This window comes from Lissotriton vulgaris, chromosome 1_1, assembly GCF_964263255.1.
Source record: "Lissotriton vulgaris chromosome 1_1, aLisVul1.2, whole genome shotgun sequence".
NCBI classification, from domain to species: Eukaryota; Metazoa; Chordata; class Amphibia; order Caudata; family Salamandridae; genus Lissotriton; species Lissotriton vulgaris.
The window spans coordinates 188635109-188657816 of record NC_141685.1 but is presented as its reverse complement, the minus strand read 5'-3'; positions in this window follow the sequence as shown (position 1 = coordinate 188657816).

Sequence of the window (22708 nt, the reverse complement as noted above, 5' to 3'; positions counted from 1 at the left end):
GTGAGTGCCGGTATTCTGGGTCTATCTAAAAACAAGGCCCCGCGCCAGATGGGATCCCACCAGATCTCTACATCGCCCACTTAAAAATCTGGGTGCCTGTCCTCACAGCTGCCATCAATACTGCAATCCAGATTGCACGCACAAATTCTTGGGCGTTATCTATTATAGTCCCGGCATTTAAAAAGGGATTACTGGACAGTACCTATTGTTAAAGGCCCATTTCTCTGCTGGACTCTGTGGTGAAGGTGGTGGGCCGCAGGTACTTGACACACTTGTATCATGGGTTGATGAAAACCACTTTTTATTTGATATCCAAAACGGCATTCGCCCAGGTCGTTCCACTGTGGAACAGTGTTTAAACCTGTACATGGTTCTGAACAAATACACTGTGGCTCGTTCCAGCCCCATATACCTAGACTTCATGGACCTATCCTCAGCATTCAACTGTGTTAATAGGTTCAAGCTGTGGCAGTTGATGTCCTCCATTGTCATTGACAGTAACATAATTTTATTCACCATGAATTAACTGCGGTTGTCCGCTATTCAAAGGACCTGAACGTGTCCTGTCAGCTTGACATCAAGAGAGGGGTGCATTTTAGCACCCTTTCTTTTTAACCTATATAATAATTCCTTAGAGAAGGCCCTTATGGCCACAAATGCGGATTGTCCCCAGGTAGGCAAGCATAGCCTGCCAGTCCTCCTATACACGGACAACGCAGTCCTCCTGGCGAGGACAGCTAGGGGCCTACAACTTCTTCTGAATTCTTTTGCCCTTTTTATGGAGCACTTGGACCTGTTGTTTCATCATTCCAAGTCGTTCATTATGCAGGTGGGACCTCGTAAAGCTAAGCAGTTCACTTTTAAACTCTGACTTTCATCAATACCAAAGACCAATGTTTTCTCCTATTTGAGAGTTGTGTTTGACGATTCCTTGAGTTGGTGACCTTTGCTTACTTGGAAGAAAGGGGATCTAGTGAAAGCTTTTGCAGCTGTTTTAAACTTTGCCAGCAGAGGGGGAGGGAAGCCAATAGGGGCTCTTTTGAAGACATATGAAGACAAATAGATCTCAAAGATTACTTTATGGGAGTGAGATTTTGGGTTACATTGGGGTAGGAGCAGTGCAAAGTGCTGAAAACTCTTTCCTGCGAAGGGCCCTTTCTGTCCCACAAAGCACTTCGTTTTATGTCGTGCACAAAGAGTTGGGGATGCCTTTCCTCTCAGATGTACTGGCTTTCCGTCCCCTGTCTTTGTGGCTTAATATTTGGGATAAGCAAGAAAATACACTTAGCAAAGACATACTACGGGAATGCCTTTCACTTGACCGTGTCTCACGCATCCGATGGCTCCTGTACATAAGAGTTGGCCTCTCCAGGGTAGGTAGGGACTATTCGCTAACCCTGAGCGCAGATGTAAGAGTGACTTTTCTCTGGTCAAAGATGTTTTTTTAGGAATGAGCCACTGTGATAGAGAGGGAAGTGAGCTGTGTAAGCCTAGTATGCGTATGTACAACGTGTTAAAAACCGTACCAACCAGCGAACCTTATCTTCTAGGGCTTAAAGCATCCATAATCATTTTCAATGACCCAGTTCCGGCTCAACCTCTTCCATTACATCATGGCACACCCTCGCGGCTTCCACAGAGGCCCGTGCCTCATGCCCTGTGGCTGCAACAGTGAGTCTCGTCAGGACATGATGCACTTTATGTTTTGTAGTTTTTATGCTGTCCCTAGAAAGTTATTTATTATTCCCATTCTCAAAAAAACAGGTTTTAGGAGGGTGAGACCAGCTCTTATCTTTTTACAACTCCTCTCTAAAGACTGTTTTGCAAACGCTTTACTTTTTACGGTACGCTGTTAGACTTAGGTCAAGCTGCAATTAACTGCTGTACTGTAATTCATGAATTTTTATCTTGTGTTCTGATTAACTTGGACATATTATATTTGTCAATCTGTAACTTGGAAAATGTTTTATCATTTTATGTATGACTTTTATGGTTTTCTTTTATAAAACCGAATAAAGTTTGTTGATAATAATCACTAGGGGATTCATTTACAGGGTAGCATAGTATCCCTCACAATAACTCCAGGAGTCACAGTCCACACAATGTACATGCGTCGTTCCCCCTACTTCCAACTTTACATGTTTCCCCAATCACCTGCCCAAACCTCTCCCTCCTGATGCCAGTGTGGTACTCCGTCAACCCTTTAAAAGTGCCGATACAATAAAACTGCTGCAGTTGTAAATACATATCAACTACCATTTGTTGTTTTTGAAACATTTTATTGAATAATAAAACCGTATAAACATAAGCTGATTATTTAAGCAAAACAGATCATCAGTTGCCATACACATAAGAGACAAAAGTTGTACATAAAAAACAACAAAATGTAACACAGCAAAGTTATTTAGAGCACAATTCTTAATTTCAGGCAATCTTTAAAGTTCAACAATAGAAACATTCATAAAAAACAGGAAAGGAAAGAAAGAAGGTGGGATACAGTGGTTTCATTAATGTAATGCTTCCTACATATAGAAAAACAAATACTAATTATTTTCCTTAGGCAATAAAGTCCTCACATTAAAATACTAAGAGAAATATATTGAACAATGAACATTTCATGTGTAATTAGAATTCAATTTGAATATTTTAACCTCCTCAGCATTATTTGACTCGCAGCCGTCTCTAAGGAAGTCACTTTGCCTCTTTGTAAGCGGACCTTCTATTGCGGAGTGGAACTGGATTGCCATTGCCCTTTCATCATCGGGGGAGACCTGAGCTGAGGAGTAACTAAGGCGTGAATAAGTGATTTCCTAGAGCTGAAAGGTAAAAGGTCCAGTACCTTACGCAGAGTTTTATGAATTGCGTAACATTTACCAGTTACTTTTGCAATGTGCTTTCCAAACAAGAGTTCTGCATCTAGCAGAATTTTTAAGTTCTTAGCTGATTCTGTGGGGACAGGAGTCTGACCTAGTTCTACCGGCCACCAAGCTGATGACCACGCCGAGGGAGTTCTTCCATCCAGTAACACCTCAGTCTTGTCCCCATTAAGACGCAAACAGTTGTTATTCATCCAGCTTGCTACTGCTGAAAGACAGGTGGAAAAGTCGGTAGCTGTCTCACTCTGTCCCTGGGTAAGTGTGATCATCAGTTGCGTATCATCGGCTTAAGTGATGATTTCAACACCGAATGATTCCACTATACGGGCAAGGGGTTCCATATAGAGGTTGAATAAGGTAGGGCTCAAGCTGGAGCCCTGTGGAACCTCATGCTTCAGCTGTATGGATGATGATTTAAATGGTGGACAGTGGATTTGGAAGCTTCTATTCTCCAGAAATGACTTTAGCCACTTATAAGCTGCTCCTTCCACTCCTATCTCTGATAGCCGTGACAGCAGCGTGGAGTGCGACACGGTGTCAAACGCCGCACTTAGATCTAACAATACCAACGCTGCTGTCTGACCTTTGTCTGCTATTTGTCTCAATAGTTCAGTGGAATAGAGGATAGCCGTTTCTGTTGAATATTGAGCTCTGAAGCCCGATTGAGTCGAGTGTAGGAACTGACCTTGCTCAAGGTAGTCCATAAGCTGCAGGTTAACAATTTTTTCTGCTACCTTCATGCAAAAAGGCAGCAGAGAAATGGGGCGGAGATTCAGGAGTTGAGACACATGCAAGTTTGGTTTCTTTTTCAGGGGGATGACCTGTGCTCTTTTCCATGCTTCTGGTACCAGACATTCTCGGAAAGATAAAGTAATCAGGTGACTGATGTGATCTATCACCTCGTCAAGAATGTCACTGAAGCATTTTGGGGGGGGCGGCATCATTAGGAGAACCTGACTGAACACTTTTAGCAATACTAAGCATTAAGTGCCTATCCGGGATTTTAAAACAATTCAGACAAAGAGATGTAGCCAGGCTCTCATTCTGACTCAAGGGCCCATCTGTCTGTTTTGTAAATGAGGCGTGTATTAATTCCACTTTATTTACGAAGGGGTCAGCAATGGAGTTACACAGTTTATCAGAGAAAGTGTCTTGGGCAGTTAGTCTGTTCGGGACAGTGATTTGTTTATAAATAGAAAATAATTCTTTAGCTGGATTTTCCGCATTTGTAATTGTGTCCCTAAAGAACTTTCCCTTCGCTACTATAATCATTTTAGAATATTTGCTTAACTCCACTTTATAGAGTTGTTTACTCCTTGTGTCATAATTTTGACGCCAGCAGCACTCCAACTTTTTACAAGTAGCTTTGGCTATTTTAAGTTCCTCAGTAAACCAGGGAGCTGGTTTGATACGTCTCACTGGAGCTTTAGTGGTCCAAGGTGCCACCTTATCGAGTGCCTTAGCCATCCACTCCTCATAAGCAGCCCAGTCTTCTATCAGATTATCGCTCCAAAGGGGCGGTTTGTCCAATAGGGCTGTATGCTTCTTGTGAAAATTTCTTCCATTTACTGCGTTTATAGGACATGGATTTGGTCATTTTCGCTGTGTTAGGGTCGCGAGCTATTTCAAAAGAGATAGGTTTATGGTCAGACCATGGGATTCTTATGGGGGGGCCACTGTTAGAGCCTCCCAGTTGGCGAATATAGGATCGAGCAGGTGGCCCTCATGATGTGTGGGTATTCTGGATTGCAGTTCCAGCATCAAGGAATTCAATGCACCCATAAGAGCTTGCGCCTCTGTACATTCGGCATTCTCAAAGTGTAGGTTTAAATCACCAAAAGGAGAAGATGTTTGTATCGTACTGCCGGTTGGGTGACCACGTCTATCAGGCTTTCACTAAAGGTGGCCGCCGGGCCCGGGGGGCGATAGATCAGGTAACCATTTATGGTGTGTTTCGGGGAGATAACTAGGGTGAAAACACCGGCTTCACAATTCATGATTTTAACAGATTCTAGAGTGCATGTTAGCTTTTTCCTATGAATGATTGCGATTCCGCCCCCTCTCTGTTCTACTCGATCGAGTCTAAGCAGACAATATCCCTCTGGAGTGGCATCAATGGTATCCGGGGATGAGGCGTCGTCTAACCACGTTTCCGTGAGAAAAAACACATCGGGCTGACAATCCACAATTAAGTTGTGGATTTCGATTGTGTGTTTTCTCAATGAGCGGCAATTTAGCAACATCATTTTGACGCTTGCCTCTTTCCGCGTTGTGTTAAGAGAGCGGGGTTTGAAGGAGCACTCAGGGCATTGAAGAGGTAGCATCTCAGCCCGTAATAAATGCTCACAACATTTAGGGATTTTGGGGCATACATTTTATTGCAGCTTGTGACAACTGAAGAGATAAAACCCCTGGGTGTGTTTAATTAACTACTGACAAACATGAACAATCAAGAACATGAGTTTCTGGAAAACTATCAAGCACCCAATCAGAATCAGCCGCCCTTCACACCCAGAAATTCTTGAGGCTTTGGAGAGTATGAATTGCACGTGGTATAAGAGGAACACTACATCGACTCAAAGCTCACTTCTCAGAGATGTACTGAACTGCCAGCCTCATGGCACACTTAGCCAGCTCTTCACCTCCCCCTCCTCAAACTGTTGACCAGCTAACAGGGCAAATGAGCCTGCAGCAAAGCATCGCTGGCTTGGTTCCACACCGGACCAGGCAAGGTGGTCAACTCCATACTCCTCCAAGTCAGCAAGCACTCCCCATCACAACTATTTTAATGGTACTAAGTTATGTTTCTGCTAAATGTAGGGGTCAAAAAGTGAAAGATTTTACTAGGAAGTGCTGAACGAGAAATCATGAGTTTTTTTTAATATTTCTGAGTCTACCACAGTACACAGGAGCATTATTTCTCTACAGCAGCAAATCATGTATGTGCCCTGTAGAAAGCATGTTTGAATGAAACATGGAATTCATTGTAGCCAACAATCTATGCAACACCATAGCAGAGTGCAAGATAACTTGTGTTATTATTCCAGCAGAACGAAATGCCATTCCTAATGTGTACGTCATTTTAAAGACAAACCCAGGAAAATGTATGGTCAGTGTTGTTCTTCTGCCAGTTAAAAGACTATCACCATTAATGTCCCAGGAAATAAAATACTATGAGAATCCTACTTGTTGACAGGGTGCTGACTGCCACTATATTGCAGGTTACTTCCAACATAATCTGATTTATACATATATACTCCAGGGTGCTGCCAGCTATCAGGTCTGCACACAGCAGTCTGGAGTCACTCAGGAAGGAGGTAAGCTCTTCATTTCATTTTAAGCCCTTAGGTTACAGTCACAGCCTGATAGATCGAGAGAACTTTACCCTCGCTCTAACTGCGCCGAGCAGATATACGTAGCCATCACAGACTGTGTTGTGTGCTGGTTATTATCGTTGGCGGGAGGATGAAGCTCTGATAGGAGCTACTACAAGAAGAGCAGAGAAACAGGACCACAGATCGCCACAGAGCGACAACTGCCCAGAAGCTGAAGAAAGAACTCTGGAACAGCAAACCTCCTGCACCCTGGCGATTCTCCGGGGTAAGCAAATGATGGTAATGAAATGCAAACTGCAGCATTAACCCCTTTCACGCTGATGACGAGCTGGGCTCGTCATGGCGTAGCCTCCTCGCACGCTGATGACGAGCCCAGCTAGTCACGTAAAGTGCGTTTTTAAAAATCTCAGCGTGCGAGCGGAATTCCGCTAGCGCGCATGAGGTTAAGGTCACACACTACAACATCTTTCCCTTTAAACCAAAGGTAACAGCCTACAAGAACAAGCATTGGCAAAGCCAATAGGTCACGCTTTTGGGACCTTTAATTATTTAGTTATGCAGCACAATATCCTTGGTGCAACCACATCAACTGTTGCATGGCTAAACACTGATAAGTAGGGCTCCCGGTTTTATGGTATTTATTTTTTTGTCATTTCCGTCTGTATTTATCCATATTTATTTTTGGGGCATTTGTTCTGTATTTAACCACATTTATTTTTGCCACAAGTAAAAGACGATGCTACAGCTAGCGCTCACTTAAACTAGCTATTTGTTGTGGCTTTAGCAGTGCTTTCAGTGGTCCGGTACTGAGTAATTTAAAAAGGAGAGTACCTGTGCTTCTCAGTTCTGCTATAAAAACACTTTAGGATAGAGTACAAGCACTTTCAAATTTAAAATATAGACAGAACTCCTCGGGTGAAAAATTACCTGATGCTGGTTAACAGAACAAATGCTGTCCTTACATAAATGCAATATTTTTCTATTATTCCATGCATTTCACATTTTACCTTTCTCTCATAACCTCTGTCTTGGGCAATCTGACATTTCTTCAACCTCCCCTTGTTTGCTTCCCTGCCACCAGCAATCTGCCCCTCATTCTCCCTCCTTCCCTCACAGGCACGTCCGCGTACCACAGACTGTGTGTGCATAGGGTTTATCTTTTTTAGAATTGTTGTGTTTCACCATCCTATTGGTTTAACCTTATGATTGGTTAATAGGTTTTTCCACTTACCCAGTTGCACCACCGTATTTTCATTTTTGTGCCTTTATTCTGGCAGTGCGCCCATGCGTTACTGACACTAAAAACCTTCCTGCTTGTACCACAGACTAGTTAACTATGAATTAAACCACTGGCTAGACCATTTACATTGCAAAGGATGCTATGAGACTTTCATGCCATAGAAATGTAAAGTTAATATTTATATATGTACTGCAAACAAAGTTAAGAAAATCATGGGGGTGGTAGAAAATATTAACCAGAGGAACAGCTATCGTGGTGCAGAAGGTGCAGTGGCAGCGGAGCCTTAGGGCCCCACTGTACCCCACTATAGCTGCACTTTACCGCCCAAGCTGTGGACCGAAAGGATTCCAATTTCCTGCTTGCTTATGGCAAATTTGCTACGCCACTCACTGCATATACCTGTGTGGGCTGCACCCGCAGACAATGTAGTGGGGGGGGGAGATGTGGCGTAGGGTTGTTGACCTGATGCCTGACAGAGCTGTGTAGGAAATGTGCGGTGGTCGTGGAAAGCTCAGCAAGGGAAGAGACTCTCCTGTCCTCTCAGGAACCGGAGCAGGCTACATAGGATAGATCTGTCACAGTATTGTTTCTCTCAGCAAACCCCTCCCCACCCAGGATTTCAAATACTGGGTGTGTCATGGACATCTCGTTAGGTAATAGCTCATTGTACTGAAATGTGCCCGCTCGACATGGCTTGGAAGAGCTCGCCACCCCGCCTGTGCAACATTGCATGACTGTAGAGTGAAAGAGAGAGACGCACTTCAAGAAATGCAAAAATACCCTCCTGCCATCACTTTTGTGTGTTGACAATGAAACAATACCTCCTTATTCGAGGAAAAATCATCTTCTTTTAGGTTTAAAAAAGCCAAGTGACAGGATGCCCTGTTGCAGCACTGTGAATTTAAGTGCTTAAAACGTGCACTGCATGGGGCCTGGGAGAGGAGGAGTCGGGGGCCTTGGGGGAGGCATGGGGTGAACAATAAAGCCTCATTAACAAGTAAATGGTCTTTCAAAAGACCTGTGAAATACTCTGGTGCCACTGGCTGTGTGTGTGCACCCGGGAAGGAATTTCCAGCAGCAGAATGGGAGCCTGGAGAGAACTCTGGATAGAAGCGCGGCAAAGTTTTCTAGTATTTTGCCACTTCTAAATATAAATACAGACACTGGAAATATAGATTTCATCTGTATTTATATGTAGAAATCCGTAAAACTGAAAACCGGGAGCCCTACTTATAAGGTCCCAAAGGCGAGACCTATTGGCTATGCCAGTGCTTGGTGTGGTTGTGTGTGTGGTTGTATGTGTGTGGTTGTGTGTGGTTGTGTGTGTGTGGTTGTGTGTTTGGTTGTGTGTGTGGTTGTGTGTGTGTGTGGTTGTGTGTGTGTGTGTGTAGTTGTATGTGTGTGTGTGTGTGTGGTTGTGTGTGGTTGTATGAGTGTTTGTGTGTGTGGTTGTGTGTGTGGTTGTGTGTGGGTGTGTATGTGGTTGTGTGTGGTTGTGTGTGTTTTTGTGTGTGTGGTTGTGTGTGTGGTTGTGTGTGTGGTTATGTGTGTGGTTGTGTGTGTGGTTGTGTGTGTAGTTGTATGTGTGGTTGTGAGTGTGGTTGTGGGTGCGGTTGTGGGTGTGTGTGGATATGTGGTTGGTGTGTGTGGTTGGGTGTGTGGTTGTGTGTGATTTTGCGGTTGTGTGTGGGGTTGAGCGTGTGGTAGTGTGGGGTTGTGTATGTGTTGTGGTGTGATTGTGGTTGTGTGTGTGTGGTTGTGTGTGGTTCTGTGTTTGTAGTTGTGTGTGGTTGTATGTGTGGTGGTGTGTGGTTGTATTTGTGTGGTGGTGTGTGTGGTTGTGTTTTGTTGTGGGTGTGTGTGTGTGGTTGTGTGTGTGTGTGGTTGTATGTGTGGTTGTGGTTGTGTGTGTGGTTGTGTGTGAGTGTGGTTGTGAGTGTGTGGTTGTGTGTGTGGTTGGGTGTGGTTGTGTGTGTGGTTGTGTGTGATTGTGTGTCATTTTGTGTGGTTGTGTGTGGTGTGTGTGTGTGGTTGTGTGTGTGGTTGTGGGTGTTGTGTTTGTTGTGTGTGTTTGTGTGTGTGTGTGGTTGTGTGTGTGCGTGGTTGTGTGTGTGCGTGATTGTGTGTGTGGATGTGTGTGTGGTTATGTGTGTAGTTGTGTGTCTGGTTGTGTGTGTGGGTGCGGGTGTGTGCGCGTGGATATGTGGGTGGGTGTTTGGTTGTGTGTGTAGGTGTGTGGTTGTGTGTGTGTGTGTGTGTGTGGTTGTGTGTGTGTCGTAGTGTGGGGTTGTGTGTGTGGTTGTATGTGTGGTTGTGTGTGTGGTTGTGTATGTGGCTGTGTGATTGTTGTTGTGTGTGTGTGTGGTTGTGTGTTGTTCTGTGTTTGTGGTTGTGTGGTTGTATGTGTGGTTGTGTATGTGGTTGTGTGTGTGTGGTTGTGTGTGTGTGTGGTTGTGTGTGTGTGTGGTTGTATCAATCAATCATTTGTAGAGCGCACTACATACCCGCAAGGGTCTCAAGGCGCTGGGGGAGGACGCTACTGATCGAACAGCCAGGTCTTGAGTATCCTCCTGAAGGTCAGCAGGTCTTGGGTCTGTCGTAGGCTCATTGGGAGTGTGTTCCATGTCTTCACCGCGAGGTAGGAGAAGAATTTCCCACCGGTGGTTGTTCTTCAGATGCGCGGGACAGTGGCGAGTGAGAGGTCGGCGGAGCGCAGCTGGCGTTTGGGGATGTTGAAGGAGAGCCGTCCGTTGAAGAAGGCTGGTCCGGCGTTGTGGAGTGCTTTGTGTGCGTGGGTGAGGAGCTTGAAGGCGATCCTCTTGTCGACGGGGAGCCAGTGAAGGTCTCTCAGGAGGGGGGTGATGTGGCTGCGGCAGGGGGCATTGACGATCAGTCGGGCCGAAGCGGTTTGGATGAGGTGTAGCCATTGTAGGTGTTTGGCTGGGATCCCTGCGTAGAGTGTGTTGCTGTAGTCCAGTCTGCTGCTGACGAGAGCCTGTGTCACCGTTCTTCTTGTTTCGGTCGAGATCCACTTGTAGATCCTGCGGAGCATGCGGAGGGTGTTGTAGCAGGAGGAGGAAAAGGCATTGTCCTGTTTAGACTTGGAGAGGGAGGAGTCGAGGATGAATCCTAAGTTGCGTGCATGGTCGGTGGGTGTCGGTGCTGTTCCCAGTGTGGTAGCCCACCAGGAGTCATCCCAGGCTGAGGAGGTGGGTCCGAGGATGGAGCCCTCCGTTTTGTCCGAGTTCAGCTTCAGGTGGCTGTTCCTCATCCAGTCGGCGACGGCCTTCATTCCCTCGTGGAGGTTGGTTTTGGTGGTGTGTGGGTCCTTGGTGAGGGAGAGGATTAGCTGAGTGTCGTCGGCATAGGAGATTATGTTGAGGTTGTGATGTCGCGCTACGTGTGCGAGCGGGGCCACGTAAATGTTGAACAGCGTTGGGCTGAGGGAGGATCCCTGGGGTACGCCGCAGATGATTTGGGAGGCTTTGGAACGGAATGGGGGGAGGCGGACGCTCTGGGTTCTGCCTGAGAGGAAGGAGGTGGTTCAGTCCAGAGCCTGGTCTCTGATCCCTGCGGAGTGGAGGTGTGTGCGTAGTGTGCGGTAGCAGACGGTGTCGAAGGAGGCAGAGAGGTTTAGGAGGATGAGTGCTGCGGTCTCGCCGTTTTCCAGCAGGGTCCTGATGTCGTCGGTGGAGGCGATGGGGGCAGTCTCGGTGCTGTGGTTTCTGCGGAACCCTGACTGGGAAGAGTCCAGGATTTGGTTTTCTTCGAGGTATCGGGTTAGCTGTCTGTTGACAGTTTTCTTGATGACCTTGGCTGGGAAGGGGAGCAGAGAGATGGGCCGGATGTTATTGAGGTCTCTTGGGTCTGCCTTAGGTTTTTTGAATAGGGCGTTGATCTCTGCTTGTTTCCAGATCTCTGGGAAGGTCACATCGCGCAGGAGAAATTGATGACGTTGCGCAGGTGGGGTGCGATGGAGCTGCTTGCTCTGTTGAAGACATGATGCGGGATTGGACCTGATGGAGAGCCGGAGTGGATTGTGGGCATGGTCTTGATGGTGTCATCAATGCTCATGCTGGCCCAGGCTAGCAGGGGGTCGTGGTCGATGGTGTACGGAGGGTCTGTTGTGTTGCTGTCTGTTGGGACTGTCTGGGTGTTGAAGCTGTCGTGGATGTCTGCTATCTTGCAGTGGAAGAAGATGGCGAGGTAGTCGCCACCTGGCTTGCGACGGCGGGATGTTGTTGGTGTTGGAGCTGGGGTTGGAAAGTTCCTTCACGATGTTGAAGAGCTCCTTGCTATTGTGTGCATTGTTGTTGAGGCGGTCTTTGAAGGAGGTCCTCTTAGCCGCCCTGATGAGGTGGTGGAGGTTGCGGATGGCGTCCTTGTATGCTGCGTGGCTGTCCGGAGTTTGTTCACTGTGCCATTTCTTCTCTAGTTTCCGGCAATCTTGCTTGAAGGCTAGCAGTTCTGGGGTGAACCAGCAGGCCCTCTTGCTGTTGTCTCTATGGGGGGGTTTCTTCAGTGGGGCGACGGTGTTGGAGCAGTCCTCTATCCAGCGTCTGAGGTTGTGGGCAGCGCCGTCGCTGTTGGAGGGTTCAGTGGGTGGGCTGAGAGCGAGCTTTGCGTGTAGTTGGTCTTCTGTGATTTTGCTCCAGCAGCGGCAGGAGATCTGTTGGGTGCCATGGTGTGTGGTGGGTTTCTGGAAGACGAAGTGGATGGAGCGGTGGTCGGTCCAGAAGAGTTCTCTGGTGTGGCTGACGGAGACGTGCGGGCTTGTGGAGAAGACGGGGTTGAGCGTGTGGCCGGAGGAGTGGGTAGAAATGAGATTCCCCTCTTCAACTAATTGCTGTGCCTTAGTTTTGTGTTCGTCTGGGAGACATTTGGAGCAGTTGCTCCATCTCATCCCAGTGTGCCCTGTCGTACCTAGCTAGTAGGCCCTGTGTGTTTGCGATGCGTCAATGGTTAGAGGCTTGAACAGCTACTCGTTTCCCCGAGTCATCTGTAAGTTTGGATTCTTTATCTGGAGGAGGTGCACCCCCACAGGTTTGTGAGTTAGCTCTTTTGCGAGTGTTGTAGAGAGTCAATAGGTAATTATCCCTTAATAAACACAGGATCTGATGGTGAGGGTTGATATTTTTTTCATCTACCCTTGGAGTTATAATACATGCTCTGACAGGATCTTTAAAGATATCATCTGCATGCCTCATCATGCCTTCAAGCATAGGGAGTGTTTGACTTGACCTGTGCGTAGACTCAAGTGTTTCAAATAGAAAGTCCTCCTCTAATGTGTCTTTATGTATGGTACCCCCATGATACTCTGCTGCTCAAGCAATGAGCTGTTCATAAGCCATATTATCATCTGGTGGTGATGGCTTTGCTGGGTAAAGGGTACCCCCATGATACTCTGCTGCTCTGGCAGTGAGCTGTTCATAAGCCATATTATCATCTGGTGGTGATGGCTTTGCTGGGTAAAGGGTACCCCCATGATACTCTGCTGCTCTGGCAGTGAGCTGTTCATAAGCCATATTATCATCTGGTGGTGATGGCTTTGCTGGGTAAAGGTCTAGCTCATTGTCTACTGGAGGTCAATGGTGTAATCGTTCCATGGGTCTGCAGGCAAATGAGTATCATCACCAACTCGTCCACATCTGGATCTGGATGTGGAGATCCCTGAGGTGTTATGTGTAAGGCAGACCCTCCAGGATTTCGCGGTTTGCCGCAAAATCGGCACTTTTGTAAAAATGCCGCGATTTTTACAAAAGTGCCTGCGAAATCGGCATCGGTGTCCGCGATTTCATGCTACTGTTTTTGCATGAAATGCACTCCCACGTCAAAAATGAACACGAAGGATTATTTCATGCTAAAACAATATTGCAAAGTGCTGAAATTGGCATTTCATGTAACAATGAGTAATTTTGCATTTTTGGGGGCATTTTCACAATATTTGCACAAAGGAAAATAAAAAACGTCTCATTTTGGGGGTTTGCATTGTTGGCATACGTTGCCTCACATCCTGACCCAGAGAACTGTTTTCATAAAGCCACTGTCACTTTTGGGAATAACACTGGGCTCGGATTCCAACTGCAAAACCCGCAACCTAATGTGGCACCCACACTTTGTCTAGGCCGCTCACAATGGACAGGCGTGGGCCAAAGGCATGAATGTTCAATGAGTGAAGGGATGCACACCATTGTTTATCCTATTTCTTTCGTTCTTCCTGTTCCTCTTGCCTTTGTTCAGATTGCGTGCAGAACGGTTATATTAGGCCTACCCCACTGCCATCTGTTAGAATGAACTGTTTAGGGATGGGGCTGCGTTTAGCCCAATGAAACCAATCGCACAGCGTCATGCCGCCCTTGGCGTGCATATGTATTTAAAGGTTGCACTTATTAATTATAGCATGGAATGACATATTGTGGCAAAGTTTTAAAAAAAAATACGGAAAAGAACCGAGGCACTTTTGAATCGCGGACTTGCATGTTGGGAAATGTAGTTTTGAAAAGTTGGAACGCACGACAGGGTGGGAGGTTTGAAATACGTAGCTGATTGGGAGGGAGAGTGATACGATTTAAACAAGTGGGTGGGAGCAATTCACTGTTCTACAGTTCAGCGAGAGATGGCGAGGACCGCAGTTTTTAACTAACAACCACAGCAGGTACGGAGGGAAGCGGGGTGAGGGAAACGTTGCTAGATTCGTAAGGCATAAGCATGGGGAATACAAAGGAGTTTTGTTCCTTTAAACTCATAAATAAGTAGTGTAAGGACGACGTAAGATACGCATGTTTAGAAGCCTCAAAAAGCTTTCATAACCTCTTAGAACAGTGGTAACTTTCTGAGTAAACTCGGGTGTAGAAGGGGAGTTTCTGTACGTAAACTGAAGGGTTGGAGGATGAATATGTCGAAGGGAGGTAAAGAGATTGGGACCATCTGGGAAGAGTCAGCAGTAGCATTAGGATGGAAAGTGACAGTTGGAGACAGTTAAGGCAGAGGAAAGGGTATGCGAGGGATATAGTATAAGGGGAGAGATGCAATACGTGAACAAGCTATGCTAAAAAAGTGCAGTATTGATGAATTTTAATTGCCACTATGTATGTATCTAAGAATAATAGTGCTAATGTCAATTTTGTTATTATTAATTGTAGTGACCCCCGAAGAAGGGCACGGAGTGGCCCGAAATGCATTGGGTTTTTAAAGTGAAATAAAGACTGCTTGTGATGAACAACGCATTACTCATATTCATTTAAGAGGCCCTGATCGGCACAATCAGAATATTAGAAAACTGGAAATTGGCACTAGAATCGGTTTCTGTGGATTTGGACAAAAATCTGATGAAAATGTTTAAATAAGAAGCTGAAAATATGGTGAAAAATATGGAATAGCACTGACAAATGGTTAAAGAACCTTTGAATACATATGCACGCCAAGGGCGGCATGAAGCTGTGCGATTGGTTTCATGGGGCTAGACGCAGCCCCATCCCTAAACAGTGGGCCAAAGGCAGACAGAAACGTGCGTGCCCACAAGCGGACGAGGCATCAGCCGAGGGAGCCGTCAAGACACTAATGCAGGCCACTTGTAGTGTAAGACTCTGGTAGCACCTGTTCCGCGATGCATTTGAGTTTTACTGACAGGTTGGGTGACGTGCGCTTGCACTGTCAGTCAAGGGCTTTGGAATGCCTTAATTTAGCTAGCGTCACACAGTTCAATAGCTGCTTCAGCGTGCTCACAATATATACCGTCTGGAGAGAAGAGAACTGCAGATGAATTGTGCAAAGAAGATGATTACTTGAAATGCGGCCTTATTCTGCATCAACCAGCTTCCTTTAGAACCCAGACTGTGAACGAAAGGCTGACTCAGGCCTCGCTGCTCGTAAAACACGCAGTGCCGTCTGCAGCTGCACTGTGGCTTTTGGGTGACACTGGGATGCCCTGCTGAAAAAACCCAATCTAGAATGCACTGTCTTCAGCTGCATAAAGGCACACAGTGTTCCTCTGGTTTTTAAGAATTCATGATGATTATTCTAAGTACATGGGATCAGTATGTGTTCCTAATTCATGTACGGTTTTCATATGTTCACATAAATAGATCAATTTCTGTACTCTGGTCCCGATTCACAAAAGTAATATGAGACAAAATGCTAACTTTACTAAAGCAAATGGAGGATTGCCTTTCCTAGGGATAACAGCCTTCACCTGTGGGCTGCTTCCTCTGTTCCATATTCCAGGTTGCCTATTTCAAAGTGGAGTACTCTGCTAAAACAATTTCCATTGATTTAAGGCTGAAATGAATGAGTGTGAGTAAAATAAAGTGCCGCAAAAATGTCGCTAAATTTCCATATTTGTGCCGCTAAATTTCCATATTTGTGCCGCTAAATTTGCTAATCCATGCCGCTATATCCTGGGGGGTCTGGTAAGGGCTCTTCAATTATTAACTGTGGAGAAGAAGGTGGCGTGGGGAGGGTTGTGGGGCAGGATAAACATGGCTAGTAGCCATGTCCTTCTTCTTTAAGGGAATCTTATCAGAAGTGTCCTCTCCAGGATGCTTGTGTTTCGCTGGATTTATGTCAAGTATAAGGATTAATTAAAATTTTCTTTTGTTTGGGATCCAATTTGACCTTCAGAACATCTAAAATTGGTTGTGGAGGCTTGAGAACATTGTCCTCGGATTTCGGCTAGTCTTTAAAATATTTCGGCTCAGAAGCGAGATGGTGTTTCGAAGCAGAGGGTTTCAGCTCCAAATCAGATTTGTCCTGGAGCCTGATGATTTCGGATCCGAAGGTAATTTCTTCTGACTCGATCCGGAGCTGGAAGGCTTGACGGTTTGTTTTGGTGCCGAGCCGAAGGACGTGACGTTGGAAACATTGTCTCTGTGCCGACTTTGGCCAGAAGGCAGAGGTGGTGCTGTAGCCTTATGAGTTTTAGAAGAGGATTTAGCGGGCAAGAGGTCTTCGGTACTCACAGCACCATGTCCCGAAGGCACATCTTGGGACTCCAGATAGATTTCGAGCTCGGAATCGGACTCTGGAATCGAGAGGGCCTCTTCTTCAATGGAGGACGTTTCTATCTCTTCTAGGTCAGCTGCTTCTGCAAAGATATCCAGAGTGTGTTGAATGCTTTGGCTCTGCCTCTCTCATCATCGCGCCTGATGATCGGGTAGAGTCCTCTTGGACCGAAAAGACTTACAAGCATCGCAGTCTTCCTCCTTGTGCTCCGGAGAGAAGCATAAGATACAAACATGATGTAGGTCAGTGCGAGGGTACTTGGCGTGGTACCAAGGAAAGAAATGGAATGAGTCCGTTCCATTTGTAGAAGGCTTTCCCTACGTAGCCCAACGGTTGCCCACAAGGTTTTCTATCGATAATGGAGTGTTTGTCGATCAATCTGAAATGTGGAGACAAAGAAATGCATACTGAAACAATACTGCCGAGGGTAGAGTGGACTGCGCACTGAGGTGAACCCAAGGAACGGTTTCGGAGCGCAGCAATACACATCCGAACCAGTTGTGGGTAAAAAACAATCTAACAATGGAGTCAATGCCCATGTGCACTATCACCAAAAGGAGGAGCCACCTTACCTCGTGACTGGAAAGACTTCTTTAAAGAAAAACAACTTGCAAACATCCGGACCCAACACAAGATGGCAGGAGTATGCAAAGCATGTGCATCTACAGCACACATGCCTCGAACATAGGATTAATGGCCCCAAATCCCTGCTGTGGTATCTTGTCATGTTGTGGCTGAGTGTGCCATGTGATGTGGTAGGCTACAGTGCTTGGTGTGATTTATTCATTTTTGACAAGGTGGAGTGCTGAATGGTTAAGCCATTTTTGATTTTCTTTGTTTTTGGGATTGTGTGATATAGTGCGGTACCTACCGTATGATGTAAGTAAATAAATTACATTGCTATTATACGGTAAGGATGTGGGGGTGAGTGTATTTAGGGCCTAAGCGTTGCTGATTATATGCAGCATAACAGGTCTGGGAGGGAACTACTGACTAGGGCAGTTTAGCAGCTGCACAGGCCTTGGGCATTGATCCTATTGAGGATAATATGTGACGGGCACTGGTGACTGGAGCTGGCTAGCAACAACGCTAGCCTCTGGTATTAATTACAGGCAGGGTAACAATGCATGTCAATATTGACTGGAACTGGTTGGCAGTAGAGTTGACCTCTGGTTTTGAATATTTGCAGGATTTAAGGTACAGGGGTCACTACTGACTGGAGTTACTTAGCAGGATAATAGGTCTCAGGGAGCCAATACTGACTGAAGCTGGTTAGTATGATCACTAGTCCCAAGGTGCTACTAATGACTCAAGTTGGCTAGAATCATAACAGGTCCTAGGGGCCAGTACTAACAGGAGTTGGCTAGTAGGCTTACATACAGGTTCAAGGGGCCACTACTGACTGGATCTGGCTAAAAGAATAACAGGCCCAAGGGTGGTGGGGGTGCGAGTGGCACCAGTAACCAGAGATGGCTAGAAGCATTGACGACCTTTGGTATTGATTAAATGCAGGATTCCAGGTCACAGGTGGCACTGCTAAATACGGCTGGCTAGCAGAAGTGGTGGCCTCTAGGAAGAAGGGATTGAGAAAGCATAACTGGATATACTGGTTTCTTAAATACGATAATTGTTTAAACATCATACACTTTACTGTCACAATGTGCATTGATATATTACATTACCAAACTACAATATTCTTATATTAATTTGATGTGACTGTTCGCTTTAATATGCCTGCAAAGTTACATGATTCTATTAGGGCTCAGAACCATTTTATTTAGTGAAGTCCATCTACACACTTTCCTGCATCTTGTAGTAAATTGAATATTGACAAACAGAAGTGTTATTTTCAGAAACAGTGAATTCTGCAGCTTGTCTGTGTATCTTTGATCTGCACATCATGGGCTCCTCACATTCCTCTCGAGAGAAGATCCTGCCTCCTACTCATTAGAGTTGTTTCAGTAACTGTTTCTATCACGTGTTAATGTTTCATTGGCTTGTATTAGGAGAAAAGTGTATAAAAATAAATTGTGTAGCATTAGCATTATATACTCCAACTTGCTTTAGGGTGGATGCTCTCGTCCATTGCAAAGACAATTCTCACTTGTTAGTTTGCTTGGCCTTTTGCTATTTTTGAATTAAATGTATGATAGATGTGTTGGCCTCCCGGTGAGTTGTGTTTTATTTTATATAGCACAAAAGATGCTGAGGAAAATGACAGTACAGTATACACATTCTTCATATAAATTAACTCACAGTATACTGTTCTGGAAGTTCAGTCCCACAGACATTATCTCTAACTGAACACCCCAGGAAGCATGTGCTTTTCAAACCAGTTGCCCTCTGATGAGGCGTCCTCGCTATTGGATAAGTCAGTATGTCCTGAATTTTATGAGGGTTACCGTATCTAGTGCACTCTGTTAGGCAGCGCTCACCTGTGGTAGTAAGATGTTAATAGGCACCTTATCACCTATGCACGGGGCAGGGCTTTGAGTTACAGAGCTCCTCACGCTGTGGAGAAGATTAGGTCACATTTTCCCATTTTTCCATATTTGGTCCTGATGAAATGCCAACAGATTGTTCATGCCTTGTGTAGTCATGGAGAAGAGTTGACCTGAAGTATAGACCCCAGCTTACCAGCAGATCCATAGGTGATCGACACTTTCACACAGTGATAGGGGCCATTAGTTCCTCAATTTCTCTGCCACTGTTTTTAATCTCAACATGGACCAGGATGATCCCATTAACTATATTAGCTATATTGTGGCAACTGGTCGATAGGTGATCCTATATTCAGACTTTCACCAATCTCACATCTTATGACACAACATCCTCTGTCCTACTATGCTCATCCGGCATACTTCTTAAAAGATCTCCGACAAAGTTGGTGGTGCCCGCCAGGCATTGTAGCGCCAGAAAGGTGAGGAGTATAGCCCAATGATGAAGCATGTCACCATCAGGTGAGGGAAAGCAACTTGTCTTAAAAGCACATGCTTCCTAGGGTGTACTGTGATTTGATTGTGTTTTATTTTAACAAATGTACATAACAGATATTGGCGCTTGCTTGTTTCACAAAAATGATCGGATACCTGCCTCAGAGCGTACTTCTTACAGACGAGTATGGGGTTCTCATGTTGCTGCTACAAGCTCCTTACCTGTGCGAGTTATCGGGAACGATGCAGGGGGCAGACCCAAACCAGCCACACGTGGATATCAATGACAAATACTGAAGAATGAACAGAGCTTCCAAGCTGGTGATCATTACTTATTTGACCCTGAAAATAAAAGACAAGTTTTTAGTATTCAGGTGACTCATGGCCATAAAAACAAAGGTTATAAATTTAATATTATGTCAAATACTTAAAAAATGGAAAGGGATGTGCTGAATCGATGTTGCCCCAGGTCATGCATGACACCTTCCACCACTATTGCTTAAGGGACTTGTAGTTTTGTTTTTCTCATTAAAAGGATGGGTTCTAAAGTCCTAGAGTTCTAAGTAATGTTAGTTAAAATCGGAGGCCTGAGTGAGGGTGAAGCATGACACTGCTCTGCTTAGCAGTGAGATGAATGACATTTCCTCAGCCCTTCCATTCTTTGACAGACAGAGGCTCGTCAGCCGTTCATATATTATTGCAACGAGAAAGAAACTTTTATTGCAGCTTATGTCAACTGAAGAGATAAAACCCCTGGGTGTGTTTAATTAATTACTGACAAACATGAACAATCAATAACATGAGTTTCTGGAAAACTATCAAGCACCCCATCAGAATCAGCCGCCCTTCACACCCAGGAATTCTTGAGGCTTTGGAGAGTATGAATTGCACGTGGTATAAGAGGAACACTACATCGACTCAAAGCTCACTTCTCAGGGATGTACTGAAATGCCAGCCTCAGGGCACACTTAGCCAGCTCTTCACCTCCTCCTCCTCAAACTGTTGACCAGCTATCAGGGCAAATGAGCCTGCAGCAAAGCATCGCTGGCTTGGTTCCACTCCAGACCAGGCAAGGTGGTCAACTCCATGCTCCTCCAAGTCAGCAAGCACTCTGGTCGAGCCAGTCCTAACCCCACATGAATGTTCCCCATCACAACTATTTTAATGGTACCAAGTTATGTTTCTGCTAAATGTAGGAGTCAAAAAGTGAAAGATTTTACTAGGAAGTGCTGCAGAGAAATCATGAGGTTTTTTAATATTTCTGAGTCTGCCACAGTACACAGGAGCATTATTTCTCTACAGCAGCAAATCATGTATGTGCCCTGTAGAAAGCATGTTTGAATGAAACATGGAATGCATTGCAGCCAACAAGCTATGTAACATCATAGCAGAGTGCAAGATAACTTGTGTTATTATTCCAGCAGAACCAAATGCCATTCCTAATGTGTACGTCATTTTAAAGACAAACCCAGGAAAATGTATGGTCAGTGTTGTTCTTCTGCCAGTTAAAAGACTATCACCATTAATGTCCCAGGAAATAAAATACTATGAGAATCCTACTTGTTGACAGGGTGCTGCCTGCCACTATATTGCAGGTTACTTCCAACATAATCTGATTTAAACATACATACTCCAGGGTGCTGCCAGCTATAGGTTCTGCACACAGCAGTCTGGAGCCACTCAGGAAGGAGGTAAGCTCTTCATTTCATCTTAAGCCCTTAGGTTACAGTCAAAGCCTGATAGATCCAGAGAACTTTATCCTCGCTCTAACTGCGCCGAGTAGATATACGTAGCCATCATAGACTGTGTTGTGTGCTGGTTATTATCGTTGGTGGATGGATGAAGCTCTGATAGGAGCTACTACAAGAAGAGCAGAGAAACAGGACCACAGATCGCCACAGAGCGACAACTGCCCAGAAGCTGAAGAAAGAACTCTGGAACAGCAAACCTCCTGCACCCTGGCGATTCTCCGGGGTAAGCAAATGATGGTAATGAAATGCAAACTGCAGCATTAACCCCTTTCACGCTGATGACGAGCTGGGCTCGTCATGGCGTAGCCTCCTCGCACGCTGATGACGAGCCCAGCTAGTCACGTAAAGTGCGTTTTTAAAAATCTCAGCGTGCGAGCGGAATTCCGCTAGCGCGCATGAGGTTAAGGTCACACACTACAACATCTTTCCTTTAAACCAAAGGTAACAGCCTACAAGAACAAGCATTGGCAAAGCCAATAGGTCACGCTTTTGGGACCTATTATTATTTAGTTATGCAGCACAATATCCTTGGTGCAACCACATCAACTGTTGCATGGCTAAACACTGATAAGTAGGGCTCCCGGTTTTATGGTATTTATTTTTTTGTCATTTCCGTCTGTATTTATCCATATTTATTTTTGGGGCATTTGTTCTGTATTTAACCACATTTATTTTTGCCACAAGTAAAAGACGATGCTACAGCTAGCGCTCACTTAAACTAGCTATTTGTTGTGGCTTTAGCAGTGCTTTAAGTGGTCCGGTACTGAGTAATTTAAAAAGGAGAGTACCTGTGCTTCTCAGTTCTGCTATAAAAACACTTTAGAATAGAGTACAAGCACTTTCAAATTTAAAATATAGACAGAACTCCTCGGGTGAAAAATTACCTGATGCTGGTTAACAGAACAAATGCTGTCCTTACATAAATGCAATATTTTTCTATTATTCCATGCATTTCACATTTTACCTTTCTCTCATAACCTCTGTCTTGGGCAATCTGACATTTCTTCAACCTCCCCTTGTTTGCTTCCCTGCCACCAGCAATCTGCCCCTCATTCTCCCTCCTTCCCTCACAGGCACGTCCGCGTACCACAGACTGTGTGTGCATAGGGTTTATCTAATTTTGGAATTATTGTGTTTCACCAGCCACCTGGTTTAACCTTATGAGTGGTTAATAGGTTTTTGCACTTACCCAGTTGCACCACCGTATTTTCATTTTTGTGCCTTTATTCTGGCAGTGCGCCCATGCGTTACTGACACTAAAAACCATCCTGCTTGTACCACAGACTAGTTATGATGTGTTCCATCATTAACTATGAATTAAACCACTGGCTAGACCATTTACATTGCAAAGGATGCTATGAGACTTTCATGCCATAGAAATGTAAAGTTAATATTTATATATGTACTGCAAACAAAGTTAAGAAAATCATGGGGGTGGTAGAAAAAATTAACCAGATGAACAGCTATCGGTGGTGCAGCAGGTGCAGTGGTACCGGAGCCTTGGGGCCCCACTGTACCCCACTATAGCTGCACTTTAACGCCCAAACTGTGGACCGAAAGGGTTCCAATTTCC